Source organism: Desmodus rotundus, chromosome 4 (assembly GCF_022682495.2).
Source record: "Desmodus rotundus isolate HL8 chromosome 4, HLdesRot8A.1, whole genome shotgun sequence".
NCBI classification, from domain to species: Eukaryota; Metazoa; Chordata; class Mammalia; order Chiroptera; family Phyllostomidae; genus Desmodus; species Desmodus rotundus.
The window spans coordinates 134,894,915-134,915,356 of record NC_071390.1 but is presented as its reverse complement, the minus strand read 5'-3'; the positions used below and the strand labels follow the sequence as shown (position 1 = coordinate 134,915,356).

The following is a 20,442-nucleotide window of genomic DNA, read 5'->3' as shown; positions in this document are numbered from 1 at the left end:
CCAAGGCAAAGATGTGGCACTTCCTACTCCCTGTATCTTTGGTGGTATTAAAGGCTGCCCTTACATGATGATCTTCTAGAGTTTAAGTTAAATCTCTATTCTGTCACTTGTCACTTACTATTTGTGTGACCATAGGCAAGTTACTTAACTACTCTAAGCTTCAGTGTCCTCATCTATAAAATGAGGACACTGGTTATTATGAGGATTAAGTGAGAAAATACATGTGCACTTGGCTTGGCACATCATTAACGTTAGATACTACCTTTCTTCTTACTAGTTTTTATTTTCTACTTTGTGGTAGGGCTGAAATCTAGAAGAAATTCTGTTCTTCCAGATTGATGGGATAAATAAGCAGAATAAGTTATCATTTGTGTTTTACCACTTTCCTTCAAGACATAAACAATGATTGAAAATGGTGAAATGGTGGGATTATGTCTGAGGTCATAACAGATGTAAAACCTTTGGAAAACTATGCCTCTTTATTGGATTTTCTGATTTTGTTTTGTAGTGCCTTAGGTAAATTACTTTCCTCACATGTAAAATGCTCCAAATAAAATATCTCACTGGGCTATCATGGAGATTGAATAAAATGATGTGAAAGCACTTAGCATAGTGCCTATCACATGGTAGCAAGCATCCGATTAGCAGTGTTTTTCTTCCTACATTGATGAATATGCTCCTTGGCTTTTCTAGACCACAGATTTAAGTTAAGTCCTCCTTTGAACCCCCTCCTCCTGTTATCCACTTTTATTTTGCTATCCCCTGGAGAATTTCAGGGTTTCTTCAGCTCAGCATGGCTTCCCATGCCTAGCCTGTCAAAGAGTTAATGCCTTTCTGGTTTGCTGGAGCTACTTAATCAGACAAATCATTGTGGCTCTTTTTGTGCAACTCATTGATGTCCAAAGCAACTAATTAGGGAGAGGGAGTATAGAAAATCAATCTTTACTAACATTGACATTTCTTCCAATTTAAGCAACTGGTTTGCTTACATTCTTTGTGAAAACCTGTTGAGATCTAAAATTATCCCAGATGACTACATTAGAGGGTTCTAATAGGTTCTTGGTGTTAGAATTAAGATTACTTGAACATTAAATACATAGTCAGAATTTAGAAGCGATCCAGCGTATTACCTGAGCATACTGGACAAGTAGTTTGTACTCATGACAGCATTAAAGAAGCTTCAGGCAAAGTGTAACTGTTTAAGACTCTTGCCTACTTAGAAGGGAAGAGGATTGTGGTAGATACATCCCTTTGCAGCTCCAGTTCTTGACCTTTTCCCACTCTGTACTCCAGGAAGCCAACCCTTGTCAAACACATCCACAGGGGTCTCTTGGCCTCAGCTTCTAATTGTGTTTGGCCAGTGGGGAGCATTGATCAGAGACTGAAGGGAGTGGAGATTGTGAGGGCAGGACATTTATCAGTCCAGCTCCCTATTTTCAAGGCCACCTTGAGCTGGCTGTGTCCCTCTGGTTAAGATCACAGCTCCTACAAAGTCCTCTTCACATAGCCTGTCTCTCTCCAGCTTCCTGCGACTCTGTCTTCATTTGCTACTTTAGTGCAGGTAATTGGACATGTTACTGGCCCCAAGATACTGTAGATGCCTTGTGGATTTTCTTACAGCCTTCTTGCATCTTTGTAAATAGTCAGATTTTGCTGAACTTTCCTTAAATTGCCCAATTTGAATATGTCATGTTTCCTACTAGAAGCCTAAATGATAGAGGGACAATAGCAACTTCCTCTTGAAAGATCAAAGTAACCACCTGAATTACTGGTCTGCAAAAACTTCTGCCAGTTCATAAAAATGCTGTGGTGCCTTGTTACATATTCAGGTAAAGGTGCACTAATTCACAAGAATGATATATAATGATGTGGCTGGTGTTGGTTGTGATTTGTAGTTAAATAGAATGCCATTTGGGTTGAATGAGAATAATGTTAGAACCCCTGTAAATGCCAGTGTTTTAGAAAAGTGGAGTCTGTAGAGATGGAATGCCTTGCATCCCAATGTCATGATTTGCAGGTGAGGAATCTGAATTGCGAAGAAGTTAGATGAGTGGCCCAGTCAGACGATTAGTATGTGGCAAAGCTTGGTCTTGAACCACAAAAGTGACTCTAAGGCTAGTGGTGTTTTGAGTGCTCTAAGTTGTGGAAAGCAGTTAAATTTAATTTCCATAAAGCAAAATACATAGATTGGACTTTAAATGGTCAGCTTACAATGACCTAGAAATGTGCTCAAGAGTGGTGTTGTGGGTTTGATTTGTTTTCAAACAGAAAGTTAAGTGCAAGTGAGGAATTTCAGTTTCTAATAATTCATCTGTCCCATGAGCTTGGCCAAATAGAACAATGTTATGAAGATGATAACAGTGTTTTAGAATTTGGTTATGTATGAAGGAATATTTTTGCTTTTAGTTTTAGAAAATATGACTTATATTTGTGCTGAGCGATGAATTATAAAATTGCTCAGAAAACAGTCCTGACCTCTGAATATATTTCGTTATTAAAAGAGTTTTCAGGGAACTGGTCTCGCCTGATGGTTTCATACCAAATACTTGTTTTTTGTGCATATGTGGTGTGTTCTCTGATAATTGCAGTAGTTGTTACATGGAAGGTGTCAATGTTTCTACCCATAACTTAATGCAAGGGTTATGGAATATGGGATAAAGACTAGATCCAAAATGGAAAATAAAGAGGATAAAATTTTCTGCTTATGTCAAGTGTTAGAAAGTCCTACAAGATAACCCCTTCAATTAAAGTGTAAGTCCTTAAAGTAAAGGCTGAAAACTTACATTTCTCTCATAGTTTCTTCTACATCTTTACATGGTGGGCAGGGGAAATGATAATTACTTAGTAAATATTTGACAAATAAATGATGAAAATCACAATAGGTCTTCTTGTAGTATTTCAGGAATAAGAAAGGGAGTTTAGTCTAATTTGTCTTATCTAGTTCATAGTTTCTAGGTTCACACTTTAGGAATATTACTTTGCTGTATATACATTGTGTGTGAGTGTGGCAATTACTTTTTCTACTTAAATTTACATACAGAAAAATTGGGTGGTGAACTCAATACTATCTTTTTAATAAATGAAAAATGAAGCTGTTTAGGTAAACAAATCAATAATAGGATGATTTAAATCAATTTTACTATGAAGAAACATAATCAATTTTCTTGTACATAAAACCTTGAAAATTAGTAAATATAAACTCTTTATTTGCTTCCTTTTTTGTGCTTTGGTGCTAATCCATAAAAACAGTGACTCACACCTGCTAGATGTGTTAGTTTTCCTTGCACTTTTGCAGTACACTAAGATGCTCTTTCCTCTCATTATGCTTTCCTGGATAGTGCTACACATTACTATATTACATGCATATTTTAGAATTTTGAACTAATTTTTTCCATGCATATGTAAATATATGCCATTCTCTTTAAAATGTGTTTTTATTGCTTTTTCTCTCTTTCTCTTCTATATTGTAAGAGTGGATAGAAAGATATGTTAGCATCATCCAATATGATTTTTTTCCTTCTTTGGGAAAGACAATGAACCCTAAAATATTTTAGGATGATACTGGTAGTAAATTCTAGGATATATTATCATAGCAACTCCCAAAGTCTTTATATGAGGCCAATATTACCCTAATTTCAAAACCAGGTGACACAGCAAAGAAAGAAAATTGTAGGTCAATATCTCTGATGAACATAGATGCTAAAATCCTCAACAAAATATTGGCAAGCCAGATCCAGCAATACATTAAACAGATCATACACCATGATCAAGTGGAATTTATCCCAGGGATGCAAGGATGGTATAACATTCACAAATCAGTAAACATTGTACATCACATAAACAAAATGAAAGACAAAAGTCACATGATTATATCAATAGATGCTGGAAAGTATTTGACAAAAATATGGTACCCATTTATGGTAAAAACACTCAGCAAAATGGGAATAGAGAGAGCATACCTCAAATAATAACGACCATATAAAAGAAACCTACTGCTAGCCTCATACTCAATGGGAAAAAACTAAAAGTGTTTCCATTAAGATCAGGAACAAGACAAGGGTGCCTGCTTTCAACACTCTTATTAACATAGTACTGGAAGTTCTAGCCGCAGTGATTAGACAAGAAAAAGAAATAAAAGTCATCCAACTTGGAAAGGAGGAAGTAAAGCTGTCATTATTTGCAGACAACAAGATAGTGTACATAGAAAACCCTATAGTCTTCAAAAAAAAAACTACTCAAACTAATAAGTGAATTCAGCTAAGTAGCAGGATACAAAGTCAATGTTCAGAAATCGATGGCTTTCTTGTACAACAATGAGTATCAGAAAGAGAAACTAAAAAAAAATCCAATTTACTATAGCAACAAGAAAAATAAAGCAACTAGGAATAAATTTAACCAAGGATGTAAATGACATGTACTCAGAAAACTACAGAACATTGTAGAAAGAAACTGAGAAAGATACTAATAAATGGAAGCATATACTTGGTTCATGGATTGGAAGAATTAACAATTAAAATGTCCACACTACCCAAAGCAATCTATAGATTCAACACAATCCCTATTAAAATACCAATGTCATATTTCACAGCTCTAGAACACATATTCTAAAAATGTTTCTTTGTGTCTGACATTTTTAGTTGATGCAGTTGAAAATTTCATTCTTTTCACATTACTGGTATCATTCAATTGAAGAGCCACAGAGCATAAATTTAATGTACTTTTAGTTGTTGGGTAATATTTTGTGTGTTCATTTGCATTTTTGACACACTATCTGTGTAAATCTTCAATCACTATTAATTAGAACATGTAAATAATAAATAGATCTTCTTAACAAGGAAAATTGTTTTATTCCAAGATGTTCATGTTGAAAGGTGGTTACAAAAATGAAAATGGAAATTTTCTTGTCATAAGCACCATATTAACTTGAAATAGTAAAACTATTCGTGGGATTTTGTGCAGTGACTTTTAAAACAACACTGGTTTTTCTACTTCAGTCAGTGTCCTTTCCCTACTTGTTGCGACTGTCCATGGTGCTGAAAGGACTACTGTCTTGTTAGACATAGTCACAAAATGATGGCGACATGAAAAAAATTTTAGACTAACCCTCCCCCCCTTTTTAATGATGAATTATAGTGAGATTGTAATTGCTTATTAGGATGAGCATTTATGTGTTTTTTCTGAGTGCTTTTCTTCATGATAGTTTGAGATGCTGCATAGTATATTCTTCCTCATTGGATTGCTAGTTTTATTTCCCCCATTGTTTTTGTCTTGGTTTGTCTTTTGGAAACATTTGAAATCTGTTTTTTTTGCATCCTTTAAAAAATATGATTATTTGCATTTTATTGAGAATATGGGGAAAATTTTAGAATAATTTAAACATTCTGTCTCCCAAATGTATGTATATGTAAAATGGCAAAAAACACACTCCTTAAATTGGACCTGTGTATTTATTGTGCTATGTAGGTGCATACTATTTGCTTACAACTGTACTAGGAAAAAATCATGACATTATCCTGGTGTATACTTCTTGTCTTGTAATTTAGTTTGCTTAAAAATGAATACTAGTTTTTTAAAAGAGTTTCATTGGGGTGTACTTGACATAATATAACTTGCTTTGAAAGTATACAATTGCTGTAAAATGTACCACTTCAGAGATTTCGGCACATGCATACACACCTGAAAAGATCATAATCAAGATAATGAACATATCCTCCACTCCTAAAAGCTTTCTCATGTCCCTTTGTAATCTCCCCACCTGTCTCTCACCTCTACCCGCAGGAAACCACTGATTTGTCTTCTGTCTTCATTGGTTAGTTTACATTTTCCATAATTTTATCAGTGGAGCCATACAGTTTGCACTCATTTTTCTGCAGTTTTATCTTGTGGTTTTATATGGAACATTGGAAGTCTGTCTGGAAAAAGTCCAGCCATTATTAATATAAAGAGAATAGTTTGTGTGACATCAATGCAACCTGGCAGCCAAGGAGAGTGGACTGAAATGTGCATGTATGAACAATGATGACTTCAGTGTACTAGTCACTGGGGGTGGTAGACACTGTTGAGTGAGCATGTGTACTGTGTGGCCATCGCATTCAAATGGCTGATAAAGTAGAGCAATAAATCTGCATCTTATTTTGCATTAAGCTTGAACATTCCCTTGTGGAAACTATTTTGATGATTCAGAAGGCCACAGCTATGGGCAACTGGCGATTGGTAGCTTCATCACGACAACACACCTGCTCATGCATCATGTCTCATGCAGAGATTTTTGGTGAAACATCAAATCTCCCAAGTGACTCAGCCCCTCTACAGCCCAGATTTGGTGCCCCATGACTTCTGGCTTTTCCCAAAACTAAAATCACCTTTGAAAGGGAAGAGATTTCAGACCGCCGATGAGATTCAGGAAAACATGACAGGGCAGCTGATGGTGACTGTGAGAACTGTGTGAGGTCCCAAGGTGCCTACTTTGAAGGGGAATGAGGTGTCATTGTCCTATGTACAATGTTTCTTGTATCTTCTTCAATGAATGCCTCTAATTTTCATATTACATGGCTGGATACCTTCTGGACAGGCCTTATATTCCTTTGTTTATTTGTTATTGGACTCTTTGTTGGTTTTTATTCATTAAAAATCTCTCTCAGTCTTGACGGATTTTTTTGTTGTTGTTTATCTATGTGTTTTAGATGGAAACCATTAAGAGATGCAGTAAAATGTAAAGTTTGCACATTTGGGAATATGTTGTTTATTGATACCAAGTTTTAATTTTAAGTATTGTTATTTTACTATATAGTTTTATTATAAATAATAAGCAAATGTTGAATTAACAGGTTTTTGAGTCAAACAGATCCTGATTTAAATCTTGTCTCTGTCATTTATTAGCAGTGTTTTATAGACCAGTTATTTCTCTTGGTTTCAGTTTCCTCATTTTGAGGTAGGAATAATGATAGTCGTTATTAGGACAAAGTGAGATAATTATACAAAGTACTTGGAACATATCCTGGCATGGACTGAACCCAGAGTAAATGTTGGTTGCCATTATAGGTTATACTATGAAGGTGGAATGTCAATTGTGTTAAAATATTTTGTGATATTCAGCCTTCTGTCATAAAACTATCCATTTGTTTTTCTCATAGACTCTTATAGTTTATAAAACTCTATTCAAGTGTAGTGTTCCTCTATTTATTTCTTAAGTTTCATTTTATTTAGTGTATCAGTCTGTGCCCATATGATAACAAACGTCTGGATAAAAACTGAAAAAGCATTAGTTTTGGATGACTGGGTTCATATCAGTGGCCATGCTGGATTGACCAGATGTCATGACTAGTTAACTGTATTTGTGTTTGCCTCCTCAATTTCTTATCTGCATCGATCCTTCCTTCCTTCCTTCCTTCTCCTTTCTTTCTTTCTTTCTTTCCTTTTTTTTTTTTTTTTTTTTGTCTCTGTTATCCCTGTCCTGCTCAAGTTAACATATCCTTCTAGCAATTTGTCCTTTGTGGGTTTTGCTCTAGAAGGGAACTTTGTCTGGTTAGTTTGCATCAATAGGAGAAACCAATCTCTCCCAGACCCTTCAGATCTTTCTGACAGCCCCTTGCACTACAAATGGGAATGCACTGAGTTTTGAGTTCCATCCAATGTCCTCACATTGGCCTACTGTGCTTTCCAGTGAACACTTGGCAATTTCTGGGCTTTCCTGTTCTCAGACCCAACCATAATTTTGCTTCTTTCTCTTTTCTCCTGCATGGAAGGGGATATCACATGGGGCTTATAGGTGCTGGTGGTTTATCCCTATCCACTCATATATTTAGGTTCCTGGGGAAATCTTATAACTTAACTGTCACCATTTAGTATAAATACTGTTCATGAGTTTTTTGGTTTTGGTGTCCTACTTGTTCTGTTTTTATGAGGGGGGTGGATTTGGAGAAGTTTAAATACTAGATTGTGGCTCCCATTGTATTCCCAGAATTCCTCCCTGATCAGTCTGTTTTTCACATTTATCTCTCCATTTGATATAAAGTCGACAGTTTTCTGGAAGCTCTGACCCAAAGGTTAATGAAATGGAAACTAGATTGTGATAAAAGAAACTGAACTAGCTGGAGGTAGCTTGCTAGTGGGATTCTTTCAATGTAGGCATTTAATTTTTCTGAATGTGTTTGTGGCTTAGGATCCACTACTTTTTTCTTATTTAATTGGCAAATATGAGGACAAGATAGACATCATTTTTATGCATTTCAGATATACTGTGAGTCAATTTCTGTTCTCCTGCCCCATAAGGATGAGAATTACAAAAAAATTTTTTTCAACACAGCACTATTAGCTTAGAATTCAGGTATTGGTTCCATTCCCTGCCACCAGAATTGTAAAGGAATTTTACTTTTTGCCTTATTGAGCACCTTTTCAAAGTCTTTTTGGTGAGTTGGGGTTGCTTTCTTTTCCTTCCCTGACCTCTTGTGTTTTCTTGGTAGTAAAAATCATTCAAGATGGAAATATAAGCAGTGGAAAGCTTTTTAGGGTTTTCATTTAGGGCTTTAAACTTAAAGAGCGTCAATTAAACCAATCCAATTACTTTTGGAACTTTGCCTCCTTTTTTTTGAGGAAATTAATCGCTGGAGAAATAAACATGTCATCTGGTCATTTGAAAGCTTATGGATTTTTGTTCAAGTTTAAAATTGATTAGAAGTAGTGTTGGTATTGGCCTGGGGTGAGTTAGAAAGGAAGGAAACAGAATTAATTGTCCTCCCAAATCTATTACACTCCAAGGGCATTTTCTGCAGAATCATTATTGCAAGTGTATTGTTAGACTTCACCATGAAAGGTGAGTGTATTAGCAATTTTACCTGATCCACAGGAGAGGAACATAGGAATCGGAGAAATTCTTGGAAGTACAGGAATATATAATTAATTCCCAAACTTCCTGCTTGTATTCTGTCTGCTGCTATAGAAATAGCTGAGCTTTGAACAGTGGTAATCATTAACGACCTACACTTTCCCTTACAATAACAATTTTCACTTAATTTTCAGGAAGATTCAGAAAGTTCTCATTTTGGAAACTGAGGGAATTACTACTGATCACACCCATTTTTGTGTACAAGTGGACTTCGATGTCCTTGCATGATTTACAGCAAGGAGAGGTTTTCTCCTCATCTGACCTCATCACCTTGTCCCTAGTATAGTGCATCTGCTCCTTTCTTGAGTCTTGCTGTGTGTGGCACCCACTTCACGACTGCTTAATTCTCAGTCCTCCACCCTTGCCAGACCATTCATTGTCTGCCTTCTGAAAAGCCTCCCAGCATCAGCCCTGTCAGTTAAGAGTTAACCTCTCTTTTTATCTGGCTTAAAAGTCAGCTCCTGCAGGAAGGCTTCTATTAGCTTCTATTCATTCCCTCCGATGGTGCCATTGGGGCACCGTCCCCTCGGCACATATATATTTGATTTGAATAATAATACTTCTCACTGCACTTACTATAGTTTCCAGTCCAAACTGAGCTCTTAATAAATGACTACAGTAGTTCCCCCTTATCCACAGTTTTGCTTTCCATGATTTCAGTTACCTGTGGTCAACTGAAGTCGGATAATTAAATGGAAAATTCCAGAGAAAAACAATTCATAAGTTTTAACTTGCATGCCCTCCTGGGGAGTGTGATGAAATCTCACACCATTCCACTCCGTCCCGCTCTGGGATGTGAATCACCGCTTTGTCTAGTGACTCCTGTATGCTCTATCTGTCCATTAGTCACTTAGTCGCCAACTTGGTTATCAGATCGACTCACGATATCACAGTGCTATCATGTGTGATATGATACTGTGACATCAGAGTAACCTTTGTTTTACTTAGGTTAAAACCTTTATAAATATTTTTTATTTACAAACCTTTGTTTTACTTAGTAATGGTCTCAAAGCACAGGGGTAGTTATGCTGGCAATTCAGATATGCCAAAGAGAAGCCTTAATGTGCGTCCTTTAGTGAAACGGTGACTGTAGTACAATGATATATTTAGAGAAAGAGAGACCACATTCACATAACTTTTATTACAGTATATTGAAATAATTGTTTTATTTTTAGTTACTGTGTTAATCTTGTACTATGCCTAATTTATAAACTTTCTTATCGGTACATATGTATAGGAAAAAACAGTACATATAGGGTTTATTACTATTCACAATTTCAGGCATGCACTTCTTAGAACATATTGCCCATGGATAAGGGGGTCTCATGTATTAAATTAACCTATTACCTTTCATTGCAGGAAAACCAGTAAGTAAGTCTCATGTATCAAAAGTGTGAATTTATTCAGGTTTTGAGTGTTTGAGAGTCAAGCAAATGTTCTATGAAAAAAAAGGAAGATGAAGTGTAGATGAATTGGGTTTTATACTAGAATTTGGTGATTAGTATACCAACATTAACTATAGCATGTAGTAATAATTATAAATGTTTTTTGAATCATAAACATAGCTATTCTGTATCACTGTGTACCAGGCACTCTGCTAAGGAACCTGGATTATTTAGTCTGATCCTCCCAATACTTGGAGGTATGTAGTCTTATTATATGGGGGGGAGGGGTGGGGGGTGTAAAAGTATGTTTACAGTTGTTCACATGGAAAATAATACAATTAATAAATAATAATACAAGAATAAACTGTGTTTTGTGTACTCACAACTGTAAACGTACTTTTGCCCCACCACCTGGTGTTTATTTTACAGGTGGTGACCTTGATGCTTAAAGGAGTCGGGTAATTTGCCCGGGCTCACCCAGGTAACAAATGCACCAGATGTGTTTGTATTACAGGCAATCTGCATCTAGACCTTATGATTTTAACTACTGCATTCCATTAATGCCAAAAATAAGAACATGGTGAATGATTATTTTTTCTTTCCATTTTACCATGCCCAGGCAGCAAAGTCCAGAGCAGTGTTTTACAAAGCTTTTCCCAGACAACCTGCATCAGAATCACTATATTGTATAACCAGTTCACTGACTGAGCATCACATGTGGGACGTATTCTAAGTGCAGCCTTGGTGTTTCCACCACCACCCTGGTTTTATTCAGAGGTCCCCTCCACGCCAGGTCTTGCTTTAGGAGATTTTCTTGGGCAAAACCTAAGACAATTGGAGGACTGTTTTCTCATCTGTGTGGCCCAGCTGGTCTAAAGGAAACACATATACATCCCTTGCTTCTGTGAATTCTGGGAGCACAGGCTGATCTTAGCCCACCAACCAGCTAGATTCTACTGCCTCAGGGCACTTTCCCTTTCTCAGAGGAAAGCCTAGCTCACTGTCTCTCGATGACTGGGAACACATGCCGGGCTCTGGGAGTGACCTCATGAGATCCCCCTCACTCTTTTCCATAGTCTTTCATTTCCTTGCTCAGATGAAGCATTAAGTGTCAGGCAACTGTTTTTAAAACATTTCTTTTGTAAATTCTGTGTATGAAGGCATGGGTGTGTGAGTGTGTTTTGCACTGCTTTTGGTTTCTAAGGTGTTGGTGCCTATGTAGGATATCTTCATTTTGCCTCTCCAGACCCTCTCTCCATTTCTACCCATTCACTTGTGTGGCCCAAGAGGTTGACCTATATGGACTTCCCCAATAGACTCCCTTGACTTCTGGCTTCCTGTTGAGTTTGGTCAATGGGGACGGGAAGAAGCCAGGAAGAAGGGAGTGTAAGGCTGAGTTAGTGATTCTCTGGCTTCCTTTCTACTGGGTTCTCTTGGGCTGCCTGCACCCCTCTCAAAGGCCAGAGCTTGTGTCCAGCAGCCCTCTCCACCCAGCTCATCTCTCAGGATTCTTCTAACACTCTCTTCTCTTGTTATTTGGGATGTAAACAAGGCCCTTGCTACTACTAGAGCTGGGGCACTGCATTACTCCCTGTGGCTTCCCTACTCTCTACCTACACCTTCTGTAAATATTCTTTATTAAACTTCGTGTTATCTAGATTTAGTGTGCTGTCTGTTTTCTGCTGGGATCCTATCCGGTATGATCGCTCAGTTGAAACTGTTATAGAGGTGGTGGCATTTTAACATCCTGTTACACACATTAAAAATACAGATTCCTTTTTGGGAGAAGTCTCTGTTCAGGTCCTCTGCCCATTTTTTAATTGTGTTTTTTGTTGTTGTATGAGTTCTTTGTATATTTTGGATAACCCTTTATTGGAGGTGTTTGCAAATATCGTCTCCCATTCAACTGGTTGCCTTTTTGTTTTGTTGGAGGTTTCTTTTGCTGTGCAGAAGCTTTTTAGTTTGATTTATCCCATTAATTTATGTTTGCTTTTATTTCCCCTGTCAAATTCATAAAATCCTCTCTAAGACCAAGGTGCATACGTCTCATACCTATGTTTTCTTCTATGAAATTTAGGCTTTGATCCCTTTTGAGTTATTTTTTGTGTATATTATCTGTTGACCAGTGGAAAATGGGGGTGGGGAGGAGGCTGTAAAGGGGGCAAACATATGATGATAGAAGATTTGACTTTGGGTGGTAAACAGATAATACAATATACAGATGATGTATTATATAATTCTACACTTGAAACCAATGTAATTTTATTAACCAATGTCACCCCGGTAACTTTAATTAAAAATAAAAAAGTATAAATTCCTTGAACCCCCACTAGACTTACTGAAGCACATTCTCTGGTGGTAGCATTTGGGATTTTGTGTTTTTAGCAAACATCTCAAATGATTCCAATGCTCACTAAAGATTCAGATTTAACAGAAGTTGAACATAAATTCAGGAAGTAGAAATCAAATTTTGAGTGATACCTTACCTTTAAGAACTGAACCATTTTGCCTGCCTGGAAGGCTTACTGAGTTCAAATTGGCAAAGTGCTCTGAGTTTCAGTAATAGAAAAGTACTGTGTGTATACTATCCATGTAACATTTATGCTTTCTTATATTTTCTCTAAAAATTGGCTTAATTCTTTTAAGTGAATTGATTAATATTTCTGATTGTCACACGTAACTCCCATGCATGGTTATTTTTATACTTTTCTTGAAATTCTAGACATGGTTTACCAGTATCATATCAAGTTACTATTGGCCTAATATATAGATCTAATACCACTTATTAATAGTATGATTTAATAAACAGCATTTGAAGTAACTATTACTGCTACATGCTTTCTAGAACAACATTGTTTAACAGGGAGATTTTAGAATTGCTTTTAAAAAATATTTTATTTATTTACTTTTTAGAGAGAGGGTAAGGGTAGGAGGGGAAGGAAGAGAGAAAGAGATGGAGAGAAACATCGATGTGCATGCAAGAGAAACATTGATCAGTTGCCTCTTACTCACCCCCAACTGGGAACCTGGCCTGCATCCCAGGTGTGTGCCCTGACTGAGAATCAAACCGGGGACCTTCTGGTTCGCAGGCTGGTGCTCAACCTACTGAGCCACACCAGCCAAGGCAGAATTGCTTTTAAAAAGGATGTGGCAGGCATAATAATGGACAACCCAAAATGCCTTCATCCTAATCCCGAGAACCTGTGAATGTGTTAGGTTACATGGCCAAGAGGAATTAAGGTTGTAGATGAAATTAAAGTTTCTAATCAGATTTTCTTGAGTTGAAATTATACTGGGTGCTTTTGGTGTAATCACAAGGGTCCTTAACTGTGGAAGATGGAAGCAGAAGTCAGAGCTATATGATCGGGCAAAGACTTGACCTGTTGTTGGCTTTGAAGATAGAAAGGGACCATGAACCAAGGAATGAAGGCTCCTTCTAGAGGCTGGAAAAGACAAAGAAGTGGATTCTCCCCTAAAGCTTTTGGAAGGAACATAGACCTGCTGACACCTGGATTTTAACGCTGCGAGACCCATGTTGGACTTCTAACTTACAGAAATGGAAGATAATCAAGACATACTATTTCAATCCACTAAATTGGTGGAAATTTGTAACAGCAGCAACAGAAAGGTGATATTAAGGGTTAAAAGAAATAAGGGGAAGGATATTTCCAATAATAAATCAATACATTAATTGAGGTTGTTTACTCTGCAAACCTTGAAGTATGCAAAGGCTATAATTGTCGTGTCTGAATGTCAGAAAAAAATTTAATTTGTTCTTTTGGAACTTTAGAGGGTGACATCATGACTTTTTGATATTTTAATTATGAGGTTGGCATGGGAGCAAATTATACAGAGAGTGAAAACTGGGAACCTCATTCTAGGTCAGGGCTAAACTGTCTACGATGTAGCTGACCTTCAATAAATGGAAGGCCAGTCCCCGAGAGACAACATCTCCATAGAGAGTCTGTTCTTTTGTCTCTGGGAACCCATCCGCCCATCACCATGAAGGTACAGCAGGAGTACCTGTGTCTGATTATCTTTCTTTTCATTTTCTGTGGTATTTTTTCTTTTATTTATCTCCCAATTCTCATATTAACATATTTATATTTGCTATCATATTTTTAATTCCCCAAAACTAATTTTTAATTTCTGAGTGATGACAAGGACTGCCTCCCCCGAGCCCTCCCCTTGACTGTGCCTCTCTCGGCCTGCCAGCCCAGTGTGTTAGTAAGAATCCTGCTCAGCTATTTCCGTGAGAATGCCCCCCTCCTTGATATCCAGTTAAGGTCCTCAGCCCCCAGCCTTTGGTATCTCACAAATTTCCTTTTAGTAATTTCTCATCTAATGACTCCCTCATCCAGGCTGTAAGTCTCCAGTGGTCCCTGTTGTATTTGGAATTGAGTTCAATCACTCCTCCCTGCTGGAAATAGTCCTGACCCCTATTGCAGTAGTCTTGGACAAAATCTTCCTTGCCTGTTTAACTTGTCCAGTGCAATTTCTCTTTGACAAAGCTTCTTTTATATAGATTCATTCATTCATTTCTTTCTTTCTTTCTTTCTTTCTTTCTTTCTTTCTTTCTTTCTTTCTTTCTTTCTTTCTTTCTTTCTTCTTTCTTTGTTTACTATCTAATCAAGCAGAGAACAGTAGTGATGGCTTCATTTTTTTCTGAAGTTTTTGCTTCTCTGCTTTTCTTCCATACAAATTTAGAGATTTTTTTCAAAAAAAATGGTTTTTGTTTTTCATATTTAAGAATGGGACACTAAAATTCTAAATGGAAGTTTTGTATATGACTTGTCAACTGAAAGGCTATATTTCTGCAATCCTTCATTAATACCTATGAATCTTTTCTCTGGGGCTGGTGAGTTTTTCCAGAGAGAAGTTTCCCAAACTACTGCCAGTTGGGAGAGATTAAGGCTACCTATGTGAGTTCTGGAATCAAGGCTGACTGACAAACTGGGAACCTTCCCTTTTAATGTGTGTGTGTTTTAATGTAACCTCTCTATTTTTAGTGTAATGCCCCTTATTCTGTGTGTACCTAGTATTCCCTAGCTCATAATCCCTTCTATTCACCATCTCCAGAGAGCGACTCTGGGGCCTCCTTCGGGTTGAGAAGGATATCTAGATGCTTATGAAGTCTATGCAGACTCCCTGCCAATCTTCCTGTTTTAAGCCCTGCCCAATTCCCCAGTCTTTTAAAGGTACATAGTAACTCTAATTATTGCATCTTTTCATGATTCTCAGGAAGTAATTGGTTGGTTTCTTTCACTGCTGGTATAGGATTACATTTACTCAGGGATGCTAAGTTAGGATCATTTATCTATCTGCTTTCTGTTTTTCCAATATTTTGTTTCCATCTTCTCTTAATTTTTTGTGTGTGTTTCCTAAAAGTGGATTATCAAAAGGTATTCAATACATTATGTTTAACTGGAAGTAAATGCATACATTTTAGAAAGGTTTTCAAGATCTTAAGTAATTGTCTTATGGTTTTCTCTCAGTCAATAAGAAATTTAATTCACCTTAACATCCTGGTACCTCACAACAAACTCAGAATTAATAAATGATGATGGGACTATTGATTTATTGTATAAATAGATACACTGTGTTTCCCTGATACATTTAAAATATTTTTGTTTCTTTTTATTTTTTAATTTTTATTGACTTTATTGGGATGACATTGATTAATAAAATTGTATAGGTTTCAAGTGTACAATTTTTAAATCCATCACCTAATATTGCATTGTGTATTCACCATCCAAAGTCAAGTCTCTTTCTGTTACTATTTATTCCCCTTTGCGCTCTTCTACTGCCCCCACCCCCTTTCCCTCTTGTAATCACCATACTGTTCTCTGTGTCTGTGAGTTGTTTGTTTGTTTTTTACTTAATCCCTTCACCTTTTCATCCAACCCTCCAACCCCTGACCCTTCTGACAGCTGTCAGTCTGTTCTCTGTATGTATAAATCTGTTTCTGTTTTATTTTGCTCATTAGATTCCACACATAAGTGAAATCTTAGAGTATTTGTCTTTCTCTGACTGGCTTATTCACTTAGCCTAATACTCTCTAGGTCCGTCCATGCTGTTATAAAAGGTAAGATTTGCTTCTTTAAAAAAATTTCTTTTGTCCTCACCCAAGGACATACTTATGGAATTTAGAGAGAGGGGGAGGGAGGAAGAGAGAGGGAGGGAAACATTGATGTGAGAGATAAGCATTGATCTATTTTCTCTTGTACATGCCCTGACTGAGGACCAAACCCACAACCTAGGCATCTGCCCTGACCGGGAACAGAACCTGCAAACTTTTGGTTTACCAGACTCCACTCCAACCAACTGAGCCACACCAACCAGGGCAAGATTTCCTTCTTCTTTTTTATGGTTGAGTAGTATTCCACTGTGTAAATGTACCACAGCTTTTTTTTTATCCACTCATCTACTACAGGGCCCTTGGGCTGATTCCAAATCATGGCTTTTGTAAATAGCACTGCAATGAACATAGGAGAGCATATATTTTTTTGAATTGTTTTGGATTTCTTCAGATATATTCCCAGAAGTGGAATCACTGGGTCATAAGGCAGTTCCAATTTTAATATTTTGAGGAACCTCCATACTGCTTCCCACAGTGGTTGCACCAATCTGCATTCCCACCAACAGTGCGAAAAGGTTCCCTTTTCTCCACATTTTGCCATCATTTGTCTGTTAATTTATTGATAGCCATCTTGACAGGTGTGAGGTGATTTCTCATTGTGGTTTTAATTTGCATTTCTCTGATGATTAGTGATGTTGAGCAATTTTCATATAACTATCAGCCATCTGTATGTCCTCTTTGGAAAAGTGTCTATTCAGGTCCTTTGCCCATTTTTTAATTGGATTGTTTGTTTTTTGGTGTTGAGTTGTCTGACTTCTTTATAAATTTTGCATATCAACCCCTTATCAGATGTATCATTGACAAGTATGTTTTCTCATTCAGTAAGTTGTCTTTTCATTTTGTCAATGGTTTCCTTTGCTGTGCAAAAACTTTTTAGTATGATGTAGTACCATTTGTTTATTTTTTGTTTGTTTCCTTATTTGAGGAGATATATCAGAAAAAAATATTGCTACAAGAAATGTCTGAGATTTACTGCCAATGTTTTCTTCCAGGATTTTTATGGTTTTTAGTCAAACATTTAAGACTTAATTCATTTTGAATTTATTCTTGTGTGTAATAAGAATGTGGTCTAGTTTCATTTTTTTGTACTTAATCTGTCCAATTTTTCCCAACACCATTTATTGAATAGGCTGTCTTTAAGCCATTGTATGTCTTGCCTTCTTTGTTAAATATTAATTTATCATAAAGGTGTGGGTTTGTTTCGGGGCTCTCTATTCTGTTTCATTGATCTATATGCCTGTTCTTATGCTAGTATTAGGCTGTTTTGATTACTATGGCCTTATATGATAGCTTGATATCAGGTAGCATGATTCCTTCAACTTTGTTCTTTTTCAAGATCACCATTGCTATTTGGGGTCTTTTGTGGTTCCACGTAAATTTTTGGAATATTTGTTCTAGTTTTGTGATATATGCCACTGGTATTTTGATGGAAATTGCATTGAATATATAGATGTCTTTAGGTAGTATGGACATTTTGATGATGTTAATTCTTTTTATCTGTGAACACAGTATATGCTTCCACTTGTTTGTATTTTCCTCAGTTTCTTTCTCTATGTCTTATAATTTTCCTGGTACAAGTCTTTTAGATCCTTGGTTAAATTTACTCCTAAGTATTCTATTATTTTTTGATGCAGTTGTAAGTGGGACTGTTTTCTTCATTTCCCTGTCTCATAGTTCTCATAAAAATGCAACTAGACTGTGTAATAACTGCGGAGCTGAGGCGGTTTGAACTTCTAAAATGTTGGATTACTTAGGTGTAGATCAGAGGAAAACCAAAGAGGATGAGAAGGACGACAAACTTATCTGAGCTCTGGATGAGGGTGATATTGCCTTGCTGAAAACTTATGGTCAGAGCACTTATTCTAGGCAGAACAAGCAGGTTGAGGATGACATTCAACAACTTCTCAAGAAAATTAATGAGCTCACTGGTATTAAAGAGTCAGACACTGGCCTGGCCCCACCAGCACTCTGGGATTTGGCTGCAGATAAGCAAACACTCCAGAGTGAACAGCCTTTGCAGTTTGCGAGATGTACAAAGATAATCAATGCTGATTCGGAAGCCCCGAAGTACATTATCAATGTGAAGCAGTTTGCCAAGTTTGTGGTGGACCTCAGTGATCAGGTGGCACCTACTGACATTGAAGAAGGGGTGAAAGTTGTATGGACCGAAATAAGTATCAAATTCACATTCCACTGCCTCCTAAGATTGACCCTACAGTTACCATGATGCAGGTAGAGGAAAAGCCTGATGTCACATACAGTGATGTGGGTGGCTGTAAGGAGCAGATTGAGAAACTTCCAGAAGCAGTTGAAACCCCTCTGCTTCATCCAGAGAGATTCGTTAACCTTGGCATTGAGCCTCCCAAGGGTGTGCTGCTCTTTGGTCCGCCAGGTACAGGCAAGACACTCTGTGCTCGGGCAGTTGCTAATAGGACTGATGTTTGCTTCATTCAAGTTACTGGATCTGAACTTGTGCAGAAATATGTTGGTGAGGGGGTGCGGATGGTTCGAGAGCTCTTTGAAATGGCCAGAACAAAAAAAGCCTGCCTTATCTTCTTTGATGAAATTGATGCTATTGGAGGGGCTCGTTTTGATGATGGTGCTGGAGGTGACAATGAAGTACAGAGAACGATGTTGGAATTGATCAGTCAGCTGGATGGCTTTGACCCTCGAGGCAACATTAAGTGCTCATGGCCACTAACAGACCTGACACTTTGGATCCAGCACTGATGAGGCCAGGGAGACTGGATAGGAAGATTGAATTTAGCTTACCTGATCTCGGGGGTTGGACTCACATTTTTAAGATTCATGCACAAAGTTCAATGAGCTTTGAAAGAGATATGATATCAGATTTGAATTGTTAGCACGACTGTGTCCAGATAGCACTGGTGCTGAGATTAGAAGTGTCTGCACAGAAGCTGGCATGTTTGCCATCAGAGCACGGTGAAAAATTGCTACTGAGAAAGATTTCTTGGAGGCTGTAAATAAGGTCATTAAGTCCTATGCCAAATTCAGTGCTACTCCACGCTACATGACATACAACTGAGCCCTGAAAGCTTTCATGAAAACACTTCTTGTAATTGGAATCCTAAGCTTATATAGACTTGTTAATAACCGTTTCACCCAAAAAATAAATGGTTTCAAAATAAAAATAAATAAATAAAAAATAAATTTAAAAATGCAACTAATTTCTAGATATTCATTTTGTACCTTGCTACTTTACTGAATTCATTAATCAATTCTAGTAGTTTTTTTGGTAGATTCTTTAGGGTTTTCTATATACAGTGTCATGTCGTCTGCTCCCTATTACTTTTTAAAAGATAGAAAGCAGTAGTATAGTGAATCCAATTGGACAAAAGAATTTACAATAGAGAATAAATTACATAAGTGGGAACTATCTCATCCACCATATTGCATTAGAGCTGAGGATTATCCCAGTAATCACCTAACAATAGGGGTCTGTATTGATTTTAACTGCTAATTATGTCAGGGATGTGACCCCAAGTTCAAATTTTAAATCTAATTCTGTTTAATCTAAAAGTAGTTCCTAATTCTGAATTGTAATTTAAACAGAAAAAAATTACAAACTATAGCAAAGCAACAAATCTCAGTTGCTTATCCCTCATGAAATGATTAAGAACTTTTCATCGTCTTTTATTATGGCAGGGTCTTGGAAAAAGCAGAATAAATTGGGATATTTAAAGCCAATCCAAATGTGGTAAAGCTCCCAACAGACTTAGAATTAATAAATGGTGATGGAACTATTAAGTTATTAAGATTAGATCTTTCCCTTGTTTGTCAAGGGCATTAGAGTGGAAAATAAAACCTGATTATAATTCAAGGAGGAAAGGTGAATCAGAAGTAAACATGGAGGACTATAATGAGTTTCTTTTTTGTAAAATCCAGGACTTCAAATCTCTATCTTCCTTTTAAAGGATATAGAAGTAAACACTGATGACAACTTTTTCTCAAAACCAAGAACAAGTCTTGGATCAATCTTGATCATGTTCTTCATTACATAAACTAAATTTGTG

The 20,442-nt window shown here is 37.0% G+C and overlaps 1 protein-coding gene and 1 pseudogene across 1 annotated transcript in view; both read left to right on the top strand.

Annotated features, from left to right (window-relative positions):
- The window catches only part of RASGEF1B (RasGEF domain family member 1B), a 506,625-nt gene that overhangs the window by 11,981 nt on the left and 474,202 nt on the right, over positions 1-20,442 (top strand). The window lies entirely within an intron of this gene.
- Positions 18,097-19,731, top strand: LOC112321655 (26S proteasome regulatory subunit 7 pseudogene; annotated as a pseudogene).